At 46.2% G+C, this 16,314-nt stretch overlaps 1 protein-coding gene across 2 annotated transcripts in view; it reads left to right on the forward strand.

The window, feature by feature from the left end:
- Window positions 1–344: 344 nt before the first annotated feature.
- PLEKHG1 (pleckstrin homology and RhoGEF domain containing G1) overlaps window positions 345–16,314 on the forward strand; it is a 251,373-nt gene continuing 235,403 nt past the window's right edge. For both annotated transcript variants that reach the window (XM_055535956.1, XM_055535955.1), the window contains exon 1: window positions 345–531. The gene's annotated coding sequence lies outside the window, so the exon portion shown is untranslated. The remainder of the gene's footprint in view (window positions 532–16,314) is intronic.

Raw genomic sequence — 16,314 nt, forward strand, 5'->3', positions numbered from 1 at the left:
ACTAAAAGAATGATTTAGGATACTCTTTTTACAAAATCATATGCAAAGTATCACGATCAAGAGAAAGCTAAACCCGAGGATCCAGGGAAATGAAGAAAAGTGATGTGTCTGCGAAAACAGTAGCAGGGATTTTTTTTTTTTTTTTTTTTTTTTTGGTAATTTTTCCCCCCAGGGGCTGTAATTTGACTGCTCTGTTTGGCAACCCTCCAGAGACAAGTCCAAGTGCTTAATCTCTTTCTCTCTCTCTCCCGCTCCTCCCCACCGTGCTCGCCCGGGCCGAGGGGAGGAGGGACCCAAGATCCGCTGCTCGCGGCGACGAGGCCCGCAACCCTGCGCCGGGAGGGGCGGGTCGGGGCGCGGCCGGCGAGCGGGCAACGCGGCCGAGCGGCGGGGCCGAGCGCGAGGAAGAGGAAGTCCGAGCCTGGCGGCGGTGCAGGGCGCTCGGCTGGCGCCGCAGCCGGCGCAGCGCAGCCGCACCTTCCCCCGGCCGACCTGCGAGCGCGGCCCGCGCCGGGAGCCGGCCCTCCCCGGGTAAGTGTCCCTTTCGCTGGACACCGGGTCCTCTTCCAGGAATGGGACCGCGCGGCCGGGAACGCCGGGATGGCGGGGACGGGAAGGGGACCCCGAGGGGCGCCCCAGATCCGCAGGTGGAGGCGAGCGGACCGGGGTGCCGGGTTCCTGTTCCGCGCGCTCCCTCCCGGGCGGGGGCCAACGGGGCTGGGGGAGCGCCCCGCCGCCGCGACCCCGGCCCGCCGCTGCCCACCGCCGCCTAGAGGGGGCGACCCGCGGCCGCCACCGCCCGGCTCCGGGGGCCCTGCCTCGAGTCTGTGCTCCCCGCCCTCCACCCGCAGCCGCAGGGGCCGGAGCGTTCGCTCCTCGGAGAATGGATTCCTCAGTGCGCTCGAGACTGTTACCAAGTCAACCCTGCAACTCAAACGGGACAGTCCGAGAACGGGACCCGAGCGCCCGCCGCCCTCGGTCCGCTCCCGCCGCGGATCCCCGTTCCTGGCGCCCCAGACGAAGGACCGCGGTGGGAATCGGAGGCCCCGGCTCTGTGGCGCGTTTGGTTTGGAGGGTCCCAGCCTTTGTAGATGGAGCCTCGGTGTCCCAGCTCTGCAAATATTTCCTAGGGCGGGGGGCGGGGAAGGGGACCTGCAGGGGGGCTTGGGGTCGAAGCCGGTGGCCAGTCCATCACGGCGGTCAATGTAACCCCTGGTCCACGGGGACTTTGTCGACGGTCCTGGCCTCGGAGGACCGCCAGGGTTTGCGGTGATGCCCGCAGCCCGGTCTCCCAGCCTTTGTGTCCTCTAGTGAGAGTCTGGTTGTTAAACGAGAAGCCTAAGGAGGTTGTAATTGGGAAAAGTCGTTAAGCTGTGGCATTTCATTGCGTTTACGGGAAACAATGAGGTGGATGACTTTTTAAATGCTCCAGTGGAGTCTTGCTTGTAGGGCAGGTATTTCATTAAGTTCTGGTCCTTAACCCTCCCTTTGTAGCACCCTCAGGTGGCCATGGCTACTGCACATACTTTTGAAATTGTAGAGGGTGAGTCTGGGGAAAGGCTGTTTGCAGTCAGCATCTCCCAAGACAAGGTCAGTCACAGAGGGAGAGTGGTTTGGGGGTTTTCCGAGGACTGGGTACAGAACTTCCTTGTGTTTCGATTTAAACCAGGAGACCAGCATGTTGACTCTGGGTCAGATTCGCCTTCGAACAGAATCCCAGGCCTAGATAGATTGTGTAATGCCATAAAAATAGTTACCAAGTGTTAAAATCAGCATCTTCGGGCTGCTCAGTTTCTGTGGTTGGCATAACTTTAAAGAATTTACAGGCTTTGGATTTTGATTAAACACTATTAAAACATTTCCAGGCCCATCGTGTCTGGGAGTAAGAAACTCCATCCTAATTTCGTCTTTGCCAAGTCAGACCAGAGCAAGCGGCTCCACCTCGGGTGGCCTTGGCTTCCTCCCTTAAGAAGTGATTTAGAGAAACCAGACAGTTTCTGAAGTTTCAAGCTCACTCCTTGCTACCCCTCCCCAATAAGCAGTACTTATTTGGTCTGCTATATTTAAGACTTAGATCCAAAAGGGATGGTTTGGTATTATGGTCCTTTACCATCCTTGAGTCTGACTTTCCAGTTCCTCATGTTGCTCTTAGTCCTATTTGAAGCCTTGTGTCTGAGCCGCCAAGCCACCTGAAGAAACATTTCCCCAGAGTTCTCTCTCCTCTTTGGTTCCATCCTCATTAGGTCATCAACAGCTGTCACCTCCTGACCTTCCTTTTTCCTGGTGTAGCTGCTCCCTGGAGCTTTCTGCCAAAGGGCAAAGCACAATGAGAAACAGTTACCTGGCAGGCAGATCCATGCCCGAATCCTGCTTCCCTTGATGGCTTTTTCCTACTTATCTCCATCTTCACAATGGGCACTGGCTTCCTTCAGTGACTTTAATATGGATGATGGTACCAAATACAAACAAATATTTCCCTGGGAGACTCAATCTGTGCTTCAAAAAGGTTAAATGGTCACCTTTTAACAAATCAAGAGGAAGTGGCAGTGTAAGTTTTCAAAAGCAAGAATAACCGGTACTGTTTTGTTCTCCTCCTTGAGGCTATGATTTTTTTTAAAGTGACGTAATTAAGATTTAATGATTTGACACATAAATGTGGGAAATGCTTGAGCAGCGCTAAATCTTTAGAGCCTTTAGTAAACTGGAAGCAATTCCTGGATCTACACTCTGATTCTTCATGGCTGCAGTCCCCTTTTCACAGATTTCTGTTCCCTCCCACCTTTCCCTGTGGATAGCTGATCTTTCATACAGTTGCCATCTTTGAATCCTCCTGCAGGCAAATTCGGAGAAGGCAATGGCACCCCACTCCAGTACTCTTGCCTAGAAAATCCCATGGGTGGAGGAGCCTGGTGGGCTACAGTCCATAGGGTCGCTAAGAGTCGGACACGACTGAGCGACTTCACTTTCACTTTTCACTTTCATGCATTGGAGAAGGAAATGGCAACCCACTCCAGTGTTCTTGCCTGGAGAATCCCAGGGACGGGGGAGCCTGGTGGGCTGCCATCTATGGGGTCGCACAGAGTTGGACATGACTGAAGCGACTTAGCAGCAGCAGCAGCAGGCAAATTATATCCATGGAATAGTAAAACTAAAATGGCTCTTGGAAGATCTAGCCCAGCCCCTACATCTTAAAGATTTGGGAAGGCACTGGTGATTAAGAACAAGTGCTCAGAAACTAAGATGACCTGTGTATCATTTGCTCAATAGCACTTTGACCTTGATCCCTCTAAGGAAATTCTATAGACATAGATTCTTTTATAACTGAGAAAATGTAACCGTCATAGTTGATCATTCTCTCTGGATTGTCTCACCTTTGCTCATTCCTTCCTCTGTCAGTTTAGGAAATGGTAAGCCTTCTTCCTTCTTAAGTGGTACTGTAGTAAGTGTTGGACACATTGTACGCTTCCAAGATGACTGCTTTTGATAAACCAAGTCCCACGAGTGAGTGATTTTCCTGGTGATTACACAACTCTCAACTGGAAGAGCTGTGATTTAACTCATGTTCATGTCTCTTAGTCCGGAACTGTACTACCTAGAAATGGTGGTGGCATGGGGCATATTTTAAATTAAATGTAATGATTCTTTGTTTCAGAAAAAAAAAAAAGTCCCTTGCCTCTTTTGACCTAAAAAGAACATGGATTCCAAATCAAAATATTCATTTTTTAAGTAGAAATGGGAATAGAAATATTTTCTAGACAAAGACCCTAAGCAAGCCAGTACTCGTGTGTGGCAGGCTTCTCAAATATTAGTGTTTCATCACAATGTACATCAATCTTGCTTTACAAAATGAAGAGCTGACTCCAAACCATTTGGGCATTCAGGGCCATGGGCATCTGTGCCAAGGAGAACTTACTGACTGCAGGGCCCGGTTTCAAGTAATTATAAGAGGACTACAGGCTCTGCTTCATGTTGCTCGGGCTGATGAAAAGCAACAGATGCTTTAGCAGAGATGATAGAAATATAGGCTGGCCATCCCAGCGAGGGGGCCTGGGTTTGCTGTCAGAGTAACTAGGCCCCAGGTCATCCAGATGCTGTGGAACAACTTCATGGATGCCCGAGTGATCCCCATCCCAGGGATAAGGAGGTGCTGGTCGATCTAGCATAGTTTCCATATTCGAGTCATATCGGAGTTTCTTTTCAATCTGTGTACACAAGAGTACCCAAAAATATTTCTCTGCTGAGATGCAAGGCGTGTAAAAATTTCCAACCCTAAACATCTCCTTTTGGTAAATATTGAATTACTGTTTGACAGAAAGCAAAAGTAGGCTGGATTCATGAATACAAAAAGTCCCTAACCCTTGTCTGCTTTTCCCCTTCCCATATAATCCCAGAGGAAGGGCAACTTGAGGAGTGTTAATGTTAGGCTAAGTTTTACAAAGGTTCCAGCTACACCCACTGGATGTACTAAACCGATGTCTTTAATTAAGTAAGCTGTTTGGGTAAGCTTTAATGACCAGGGTGCTGCCGAGCCTGTAGAAACCGCTTATCACCAGCATTAGGAAGATCAAACCATTGCAGCATTTGGCCGAAAGCTAGCAAGCCCTTAAGTGTGAGTAGGACATCTTTTTAAAATATCAAAGTTGAAATGGGTGTGAGTGTAATAATGATTGAGATTTAGAATTCTAATAAAAAGGAATCAGTAAATCAATGTCATTAACACCATTCAACTGGCTCCAGTGTTTGAAGTGGCAGATAGATCTTACCATTGTCCACTCTGTGTCCAGTCACATTAAACACAGGCTTAAATGACTTGAGTCTGAATAAAGATGGAGGAGGAGGAGGAGGAGTTCTACATCATGTGGTGGTGGGCCTTTCCCTGTAAAGAGCCCGATAGTAAGTGTTTCAGGCTTAGTGGTCCATGTATATCTCCATCGTATATTCTTTGATTTGTAGAAGGGCGGACTGGTTGTTTACATAAGCCTGGTTGTTTAAATATGTAAAAACCAGCCTTTGCTTGAAAGCCATACAGGATAGGCTTTTTCACTGGGAACCTAAATAAATGTTAGTAAACCAAAAAAGGAAAAAAAAAATCTATGGCAGCCATTGTTTTCCAATTCTGTTCTAAGTGAAATATTCTGTTTGAACTATCATTCCCAAAATGACAAATGCCATAGGCTCTATCTAAGCTGTCTGGCTGTAGACTGACTTATAATCAAATCTCCTATGTTAATATTTTTTTTCCAATCACCCTTCTTTATTTGCTCTTTTCACTCGGCTTAGAAGTCTCTGTTAGACAGTGATCAGTTGACAGGATTCTCAGCACCAGATTTCAACATTCAGTCTTGAGTGAGGTATGGAACAGGCAGAGAAGTTCAGCTGGGATGTAATAAATTCCACAAAGAAACAGGTCATTGATGAAGCTCACCAATAACATGAAATAAAGTTCACACCCACTAGGAAGGCAACCAAGGCCCTTATGTTCTCTTTTCTGCTAGTACCTTCCCATGTACAGTCTATGGCCCTCTCATCCAAGATCACTCACAGAGCCCTAGATGAGCTGTGCTGTCTCTCACCAAAGGTGGGATCCTTCCATACAAAGTTTAACTATATATCTCTTTCTGATCTTACTGGGGAGAAACATGGGCCCCTGAATCTCTGTGCTAGCATAGGACTTTATATGTGACTCAAGTAGACGGAGAGAAAAATGTAGTGATCCCCAATGGACACACATTACCTTTCAAGGTTGCGGGGACCGTTTTATTCCTCTCTGTAGCTTCGGGGATCTTGCCTTATGTCTGTGGACCAGTCACTGAATCAGAACTGTTTCCAGGCTTTGTATGTGATACCGAGTATAGCATGGCGCTGATGTGTCTGGATTTGAAGTCAGGCTGAGCTGACATCTAGTCCTGGTTTCTCCACTTCACCTGCTGCCCCATCTTTCAAGTCGAGAATAAGGCCTCTCAATTGCTAGGAATAAATGAGATTTTTTTTTTTTCTGTGAAAAACATTTAGTTCAGAGTCTGACATGTAGTGGAGAAGGCACTGGCACCCCACTCCAGTACTCCTGCCTAGAAAATCCCATGAACGGAGGAGCCTGGTGGGCTGCAGTCCATGGGGTCGCGAAGAGTCAGACACGACTGAGAGACTTCACTTTCACTTTTCACTTTCATGCAATGGAGAAGGAAATGGCAACCCACTCCAGTGATCTTGCCTGGAGATCCCAGGGACGGGGGAGCCTAGTGGGCTGCCATCTATGGGGTTGCGCAGAGTTGGACACAACTGAAGTGACTTAGCAGCAGCAGCAGCAAGTACCCATTGAATGTGGGCATGGGTGCTAAGTTGCTTCAGTTGTTTCTGACTCTGCAAACTGTAGCCCGCCAGGTTCCACTGTCCGTGGGATTCTGCAGGCAAGAATACTGGAGTGGGTTGCCATGCCCTCCTCTAGGGGATCTTCCCCACCCAGGGATCGAACCAACGTCTCCTGTGTTGCAGGTGGATTCTTTGCCGCTGAGCCACCAGGGAAGCCCACCCATTGAATAAGTTAGTGTTTCTCCATGCTTGCATACAAGGTTCAGCTCTGATGGTTTACATTGTGAGTTTGTCTCTTCTGTTTCTTAGTTCTGAAAGGTTGACTTGTAGCTATCAAAGAGTAAAGTATGGTAAATTATTGTGAGATGTTCATGATCCATTGCACTTTTAAAATAGTTTAAAATATTTGCTCATCTCAATGAGCAAAGTGTGTTGGTGATTCCTGCTGAAGTGAAATTGGTCTGCACATAACTTCAGGAGGAGCAAAGTTAAGCAGCTCATGCAGCCAATAATATTTGGCAGCTGTCCATAGAGTTGTGTGAATCTGTAATGCATAGCAATGCCATCCTAAGGGCTGCGAAGGCATTAGCTGGAGCTTGCTTCCTTCTGTTTCCCAGATTTAATTGAACATTAATACTCCCCTCCTCTGTATCCCAAGGGACCGATCATTCCTTTAACCAAGAAGGTCCTCTGTGATAATGAAATGGGAGGAAGGCTCCCTTTAGAACCACCGCCCTCCCCTCCTCTGGCAATTCCCTGCGCTTTCAAAGTCCCGGCAGTGTTCTCTTCTCTCCCCACTCCCTCCTTCCTGCTCAGAGAAAAAAGTACTGCTGAAGTCTTTGCTTTCTGACCACCCTCTACGCTCTGGTCCCTCGTCCAGATCTTTTTCTGAACCCAGTCCGGAGCCTGCCCCAGCTCTCCCCTGCTGTCCAAGGTCTCAGCTTCTGCACGGATGACTCAATGGGAGCTTTGACAATACTCGGCTATTTCTAGCTGTAATGAAGTGTGCTTTCATGCTGTTTTGATTTTAATTTCGACATGTCACTCAAGGCTTGCGTGCATGTCGGCATGCAGGTCCCCCACATGTGGGGAGCGTGCCTTTCCTTCTGTCCGCCTGGAGTCTGTCAGCAACTTCCACCCTCTCCCTGCCCGGTGGGGAGGGGTCTGTCAGCCCTGGCCTGGGAGGAAGCAAGTGCAGACCTTACTCCCTTCCAGCCACGTCCTCCCTCCATCTTCTCCTGGGACTGAAGCCCTCGTGCTCTAGGAGTTCTTCAGAACCCACCACATCTCCAGCTGCAACAGGAGTCCTTGGAAACAAGCAGATGCAAAGGAAAGGCCTTTCGGTTTGTAGGCATTCCAGGGATGCATATTAACCACCATCTGGCCTCAGGGTGATTTCAGGCTGTCTCCAACCTGTGACTAGAAAGCTGATTGAAGTGGGAGGGGTGTGTGAAGGTGTGAGACCACGAGGAAGCGGGTGGGCACTGATCCGAGGCCATCACCGAGTTCCCCTTACTTCCCGGGGCCATGTGATTACAGGCAGTCCTCAAACACTAACATCTGTGCTTCTCTGATGTGCTGGGAGAGAGGAAAAAACTGTAATCTGGGGCATAAATATATGATCCTGTGTTTGTTCCCTTTAACCAAGTAAACCTGTTATTAGGTTAAGCATCTGTGTTGCGCTAAAATATTATAGCTGCTTCAAAGGAGGATACGGTTGCTCGTCTGATACAGCTTACAGTTTAAACATTTAGCTGTCTCACACTTTTAAAAACTTGAATCAACTAAGAATATGAATTATGAAGCGTAAGAATCAAAATCCGGAATATAGGATTACTGAGTAGGGGGCAGAGGAGGAAATTAGAGGAGGCATAGACTTAATGTTTTTTCCTTTTTACTTCGTACTATGTCACAACAATGTTGTGATAGTTTCAGGTGGACAGCGAAGGGACTCTGCCATGCATATACATGTATCCTTTCTCCCCCAAACTGACTTAGACTTTAAAAGTGAATTTTTTTTAAAGGAAACTCTTTGAACGTTTGGGATTGACATGTACGCACTACTATATTTCAAATAGATAACAAACAAGAACCTACTGCATAGTACAGGGAACTCTGATCAATATTTTGTAATAACCTAAATGGGAAAAGAATTTGAAAAAGAATAGATACACGTATATGCATCACTGAATCACTTTGCTGTACTCCTGAAACTAACACAACATTGTAAATCATCTATGTAATCATACTCCAATATAAAATACAAATTAAAAACAAAAAAGGAGGAAAATCCTTCCATTCCCTCATGCCCTTCCCATCGTAGATCAGTTTTAAGAGAATAACTTGCTAAGAATTAATGAGGGTGAGGCTGGAAGGGTGATGAGATGAGCAGGGAACAGGATGGGAAATGGGTGCCCAGATGGGCTGATGAGGATTGGCTGTGTCTAGGAAAGTGCTTTGAGAGATATTTGCAAGCTTTTGCAATATAGTTATGGAACAAAATCTTGGTGGTCTTGGCTTCTTTCCACTTTTCTTCAATGTCTATATGAGATAAATGCTTCTTTCCCCTTCTCTTCTTTAACAGTTGTTTAAACTCTAAGGAATTGGTGCTTAATCACAATATTTAATGGTATCTGATCTTGACACTAAAATGGCAAGGAAGATAATGTGCAAATAATGTTTTGTGGCCTGTGGACCCCCTTTGGCCCATGGGTGTACTAAGCACAAGGATGAATTACCTCGAGCAAGTTGGAATCCATATGACTTCTTCAAAGTGTCATTATTTGGAAACTCTGTTTCTTCCTTCCTTTCTTTCTTTCTTCTTATCCTGTTGCTGCCGCTGCTGCTGCTAAGTCACTTCAGTCATGTCCGACTCTGTGCGACCCCATAGATGGCAGTCCACCAGGCTCCCCCGTCCCTGGGATTCTCCAGGCAAGAACACTGGAGTGGGTTGCCATTTCCTTCTCCAGTGCAGGAAAGTGAAAAGTGAAAGGGAAGTTGCTCAGTCGCGTCCGACTCTTAGCGAGCCCATGGACTGTAGCCTACCAGGCTCCTCCGTCCATGGGATTTTCCAGGCAAGAGTACTGGAGTGGGGTGCCATTGCCTTCTCTGTCTTATCCTGTTAGGAAAGCAAATACTGAGAAGTTCTAAAAATTGAGTTGTTATGAGTGCTATAATAGCCATACCCTTCAGAATCCAGAATCTCCCTGACAAGCAGAAAGAGACTTATTTCACTGAATGGTCCAACACGTCAAGATATGAGACTCTAAATTTCCACATAGAAAGTGAACAGATGTTTGTTTTTACCTTCTTACCAAATGAAGCAGAGAGCACATTTCTGTACTAGCTAAAGACAGAATAGTTAGCAGCAACTATTCTAAAAAATACCTTTGACTTTGGTTTACAAATATGAGCAGAAAACATACTTTGCAAATGTTCAGAAACAAAATACTATGCTCTTAAAAGAGAAAATTCTTACTTGATGCTTCTATATGCATAACAGGCATAGCAGTCAAATCTAATACTCTTCTGCTTTCTTTGCGCGTGCGCGCGTGTGTGTGTGTGTGTGTGTATGTGCACAAGCATGCGCTCAGTTGCTCAGTCATGTCAGATCCTTTGGGACCCCATGGACTGTGGCCCAGCAGGCTCCTCTATCCATGGAATTTTCCAGGCAAGAATACTGGGGCGGGCTGACATTTCCTCCTCCAGAGAATCTTCCCCACCCAGGGTTTGAACCCGAGTCTCTTGCGTCTCCTGCACTGGCAGGCGGATTCTTTACTACTGTACTACCTGGGAAGCCTGTTTCTTTGCTTACTTATTGTAATGCCAGTTCAAGCACTGTTTCTGTGCCATTAATTATGGGAAAAATGGTGTGCATAGGAGAGATAAGTTTGTTTTTCTAAGGTCTGAATATTGAGTTGAAATGTGGGAATAGTCTGAAATTAGTCAGTCTATATGTGTCATTTGAATGTTATTTGAAAATGCCTGCTAACCTAGGGGTAAAACCATATAATAAAGATATTGTGAGGCTTGAATGCTTAATGTATATATAGCACCCCATACATAATAAACCCTTGATAAATAGTGGCTCTTTTACTGTGTTTACTGGGTGTCACACTTCAGTTTTATTCCCTGCTACTAGACATCTGGAACAATAAACCAACATGAAAATAACCGAGAAAAAAACATCTCAATGGTAGAAGACAGCCTTTGTCCCAAGGCAGGGGTAAGAGAGAGGGAAGAGGAACACTTTGTTCTGTTGGTATTCACTGTAGTAGAGACAGAGTACACACTGCACTTGGAAATTCAGATTAAAATGAGCCTATCAACAAATATGGTTTCCTAAATTCTGGGGATACAGCAATGAACAGAACAGACCAAATCTGGAGTGAAGGGAAAAACACTATGTGACGAGTACTTTAAAGAAAAGAGGGAAATACGTGGCGGAGAGGGGAGGGCTAGTGGCTTGCCATTTGCTGGATGATCAGAAAGACCTATCTGAGCTAGTCCTTGAAAAGTCGACCTTAAGATATGAGGGAAGAACATTCTAGGCAAACAGGGGGGAAGAAAATAAATATGGAGGCCCTAGGAGAGAAGTAAATTCTGTGAGTTCTTGAGAAAAGCAGGCTGTGTATATGAACAAGGGGGTGGGGGCAGAAGAAAGTGAGAAGTGAGGGTGAAGAGGGAGACAGAGCCCAGATCTCCTAGCTCTTAAAGGTCTTTTAGTTCAGTTCAGTCACTCAGGTGTGTCCGACTCTTTGCGACCCCATGAATCGCAGCACGCCAGGCCTCCCTGTCCATCACCAACTCCCAGAGTTCACCCAAACTCACGTCCATTGAGTCGGTGATGCCATCCAGCCATCTCATCCTCTGTCGTCCCCTTCTCCTCTTGCCCCCAATCCCTCCCAGCATCAGAGTCTTTTCCAATGAGTCAACTCTTCGCATGAGGTGGCCAAAGTACTGGAGTTTCAGCTTTAGCATCAGTCCTTCCAATGAACACCCAGGACTGATCTCCTTCAGGATGGTTGGATCTCCTTGCAGTCCAAGGGACTCTCAAGAGTCTTCTCCAACACCACAGTTCAAAAGCATCAATTCTTCGGTGCTCAGCTTTCAATGGATACATGTATATGTATGGCTGAATCCCTTCACTGTTCATCTAAAACAATCACAACACTGTTAATCAACTATATGCATTCGTGCTAAGTCGCTTCAGTCATATTCGACTCTCTGCGACCCTGTGAACTGTAGCCTGATGGGCTCTTCTGTCTATGGGGATTCTCTAGGCAAGAATACTGGAGTGGGTTGCCATGCCCTCCTCCAGGGGATCTTCCCGACCCAGGGATCAAACTGGAGTCTCTTATGACTCCTGCATTGGCAGGTGGGTTCTTTACCACTGCTGCTGCTGCTAAGTCTATACCCCAATACAAAATAAAAAGGTGTTTTTTTTTTTGAAAGCATGATGCAAAGCCAGTGGAGGGCGTGGTGGAGGGCAGTGACAGAATCTGATTACTGATCATTCAGTTGGGAGCAGTGGTACAGAGAGGATGGTGCAGAGGTGGGGGTAGGGGTTGCGGGTTGATTCAGAACTGGAACGTCGGCCAAGACGGTGCAGCTGAAGGAGATGGAATTTATGGGACGCAGGGAGCAGCATGGCCTCTGTTATTTGTTTCAACCTATCTGCTTACCAGCCAGTCTCCGTCTCCTACTTCCATTGCCCTCTCTCCTTTGGCTCCCATAAATAAAGTAACTAAAGCAGCACGTGGCCATGAGGGATGCTCTCCCTGAAGCCGTGATGGACCAGCTCACCTCCCCACACCCCCCTCCCTTCTAGAACTCGGTGTTCCTGGTAACCATTAGTTGTCTGCCTTCCCTCACTAGACCACTGGCTCCTTGAAGGCAAGTGTTTGAACAAAACAATTTTCCCTTTTACTGGTTGAGATGAGCTTTTAAGAAGTCTGGGCAAAAATCTCTGTTTTTCACAAATGAGTTGAAGAAAAGAAATTTTGAGTAGGTGGCTAAATATTTGGAGAAGGACCAGGAAGAAGAGGAAGAGGAGGGAAGGAGAGAAAAGAGAAGAAAAGGAAAGAAGAGAAAAGGCTAAGAGAAAGAGCAGGAGACCCATTGGGGAGATCCAGAGGAGCTCTCATGAACACTTCTGAAAGGGTTCTGCAGAAAGATGTTTTTGTTCCAAGGATTTTCTGTAAGAGGAATCCAGTAGCTACTGGTGTAAAACCTGTAGGGCCTGTGGTACGTGCGGTACTTGATGAATAAGTAGGTCCATGGTCTGCCTTGCCCTGGTTTGCAGGGCACTTGGAAACTCAGTGATGCTTATTCTGAAATAGGAACAACTGTAGAGAAATTGAGGTGCTCAGAATTCTTTCTGATACTCCAACCCTATACCTATGCCTTCTTATGCATGGGGAGCGGGGTCACCCCAGACCCTTTGGTAGGTTGTGAGTCTCTAGGGGCATAGTTCAGTTCTGTTCAGTCGCTCAGTCGTGTCTGACTCTTTGCAACCCCATGGACTGCAGCACACCAGCCTTTCCCTGTCCATCACCAACTCCCAGAGCCTACTCAAACTCGTGTCCATTGAGTTGGTGTTGCCATCCAACCATCTCATCCTCTGTCATCCCCTTCTCCTCCTGCCTTCAATCTTTCCCAGCATCAGGGTCTTTTTCACATGTGTCAGTTCTTCGCATCAGGTGGCCAGAGTGTTGGCATTTCATCCTTGTGTTCCAGATGGAGAACATGGTCACTGGCACACCCAACTGTTTGAGCTGAAGTAGGGTCCAGGTGTCTAGTTCCACTGCAAAATGCATATGAAAAGTTTGATGTTCAGTGTGAGTGTGGGGATTTTGGAGGAAAACCTTAACTCTAGTACCATCTTGAAGCTTAGAAATGTAAAAAAAAATTTGAGAAGTCTATATTTACTATTCTCATATTCTGAATTTAGCATTCTTACTGGAAAAAAATATGAATATAGCTAAACCACATTGTTTACTGTTATTTTAAAATGGTACAGTAATTGCTGTGTTCTTTGTAAATTTAGTTGATTAAGACCGGTCTTTCACATCACTTTGTGTCAAAAGGAAATGGATTCTGGTAGCCTAGTTTTAGTTACTACTCTTATTAGAAAATAATCAAATGAAAAAGCTCTTAGAATATTCTGATTTAAATTTCCTAGCTCAGATAGTGAGGCCCTATTGTGTTTCAAAATAAATTCAGAGAAAAACCGTGCAGCAGCCGTCTGAGCCTCCCACTCTTACTCACACTCCTTCTGGGATTTATCTATTGGCTTTTGCACAATTGATTCCAAGTCACCCACCCAGAGCTGGGCTCATAATCTCCATTTCCAGACCCACCTCTAACTTCCTGGGGTTGTTTTTCTTTTCCCTCCTTTCCAGTTCTTAGTTAATAGTCCCACAATTCTTTGGTCAGAATAAGTCATTTTCCTTCCTTTCGTGCCTTGTCCAATCTGTTAGCAGTGACTTCCTAAATAGCTCTCCATCCATGTTCACCTCTTCATGCCCCCTTTCCATCCTATGAGACGCTTCTCTCTTAACCTAGCCGTTAGCATGGCTGCTGAGCCAGCATGGATTGATGTACCTAAAAGACAAATCTGACCAGTGAATACATTGTCACAGAGGCATCTCCTAATGGCTTAACCCAACAGAAAGGTTGAAGGTAGAGCTTCGAGGGGAGATAAAAGTCTCCAGAAGAGGGACTTCCCTGACAGTCTACTGGTTAGGACCCTATACGTCCTCTGCAGGGGGCACAGCTTCAATCCCTGGTAGGGGAACTAAGACCCTGTATGCTGTGTTGTGAAGAAGCTAAAAGGTAGGAAATAAAGGGGAAGGGCTTCAGGTAGAGATCCTTTGGTGTTTCTGTGGTCACGTTCCTCCTCTCATATCTCAGGTCCAATCCAGAGGCTGACTAGGCTCTTCTCCAAAATATCTGGAATCCTAGGATTTGTCATGGTCTTCTCCACACCCACCTGGTCCAGCCCCTCGCCTCTGTCTCCCTGGCTTAGTGCAGTAGGTTCCTAACTGGTCTCCTGGCTCAGCCTCATTGCCCCCTACTCTGTCTTTCCCATACACCAGTCCAAAGGATCATAATTCAAACATCTCTAATGATTTCCTATTCCATTCAGTCAAAAGCCAATCCATGGAACAGCCTCCAAGCCCCTCCCCAGTGGGGTCCCTGCCGATCCCCACATGGTTACCCAGACCCAGCTCACTGGCCTCTCCATTGGCCCCAGATGCACCCAACAGGCCCCGGCCTTAGATTGTTCTCATGCCCTCTGCCTGGAACATTCCTGCCTGGGAATCAAAGCTTTACTGACTCACTTCTTTTCGTCCCCCACTCAAGTGTGCCCTTATCAAAGTCTTCCTGATGGCACTCCAGAAGACAGGAAGCCCACACCTTGGAGGTTGTAGCCTTCGTACCCTACTTCGTTTGTATGCCTAGCATTCATGAACACTTAACAAAAGATATATTTGTTTCTTGTCTGTTCATCATGACAAGAGAGGCCTTGTGCTGTTCACGCTGCATTTCCATGTTTTACAACAGTGCCCAGTGTAGAGAGAAGCTTTATTTTTCAAACAGATCAGTATCATCTCGGCAGCTGCCATCTCTTGCTTCTGAGTCAGGTAAATTCTGATTATCTGCTATTGTACTATGTTCTAGAATGAGATCAGCACTTAAGGTGTTGAATGTGGACATGGGTGGGAGGGTATGCGGGAATAGAAGTGGCGGAGAACCTGTCTTATGACTCCACCTCCCTCTTCCCTCCATGCGCCATCACTGCCCTCATTCTCCTGGGCTTCAGAAGAAGCCTCCTTTGGAAGTCCACTTTGACCTCTTGCCTGCAGTGGCGTCTGCGCCGTAGCACCATCCAGCCCAGAAAACCTGACTCTTGGCTGTTCTCCCGCATCTGCCTTATTCCTGCACAGTACCCACAGCACCACTCAGAAAATATCAAGGCAGTACTGGATATTCACCCTTCCTTTATCCAGATGCTACTTATCCATCAAGATAGCCAATGTCAGATGACACTTAAACATGCAAATTCTGGTCCTGGGCTACCTGGATTCAAACTGGGTTATACCACTTAGAGTTTTCATAACCTTGGACAGACTTTTCACCTCCCTAAGCTTGTGGGGAGCCTCTTACAGATGAAGGAAACAGTACCAACTTCTGGGGTTGTGATGAGGATCAAAGCCAATCATTCTTTAATATGTTTGCAGAATCTAGTTCTAACATAGAGAGAAGTTAAGTCATATTCATCATTGTTTTCATTAACACTTCTTTGAAATGGGCATCTTTCAGAAAACTCAAATTGCTCTTATCTTTCTCAGAAATTATCTTTAATTATCATTGTATTCAACTTCATGTAAACTTCATATGTATGAAGGTCTTATCCTGATGCACTTATCAACTCATCCAAGTTTTATTAATTTATATGTATAAAATAAACACTGCCTGTGTGTAGAAACACTATATTCATCCACCCTCCTCTTAGCATCTCCCTTCCCTGCTTTATTTTCCTGATTAGCACATGTATCTGCCTGATGGATACACCGTAAATTATTGTTTATCTTTAAAGCTCCATGAAGGGAGGAATGCATCTTCTAATTAAGGGAATTTCCAAATAAACACAAGCAGAGAGAATAGCATAATGAACCCCCATGTACTCATCTTCCAAGTTCAAGAATTATAAACATTTTGCCAATCTTGTTTCACCTATTTCCCCATGTGTCCCCTCCCCTACCTTGAAGTTGTTCAGTCGCTTAGTTATGTCTGACTCTTTGCAACCTCATGGACCACAGCATACCAGGCTCCTCTGTCCTTCACCATCTCCTGGAGTTTGCTCAGACTCATGTCCATTGAGTCGGTGATCCTGTCCAACCATCTCATCCTCTGTCGTCCCCTTCTCCTCCTGCCTTCAATCTTTCCCAGCATCAGGGTCTTTTCTAATGAGTCAGTTCGCATCAGGTGGACAAAGTA

The sequence above is a fragment of the Bubalus kerabau genome, chromosome 9 (genome assembly GCF_029407905.1).
Source record: "Bubalus kerabau isolate K-KA32 ecotype Philippines breed swamp buffalo chromosome 9, PCC_UOA_SB_1v2, whole genome shotgun sequence".
Classification (NCBI taxonomy): Eukaryota; Metazoa; Chordata; class Mammalia; order Artiodactyla; family Bovidae; genus Bubalus; species Bubalus kerabau.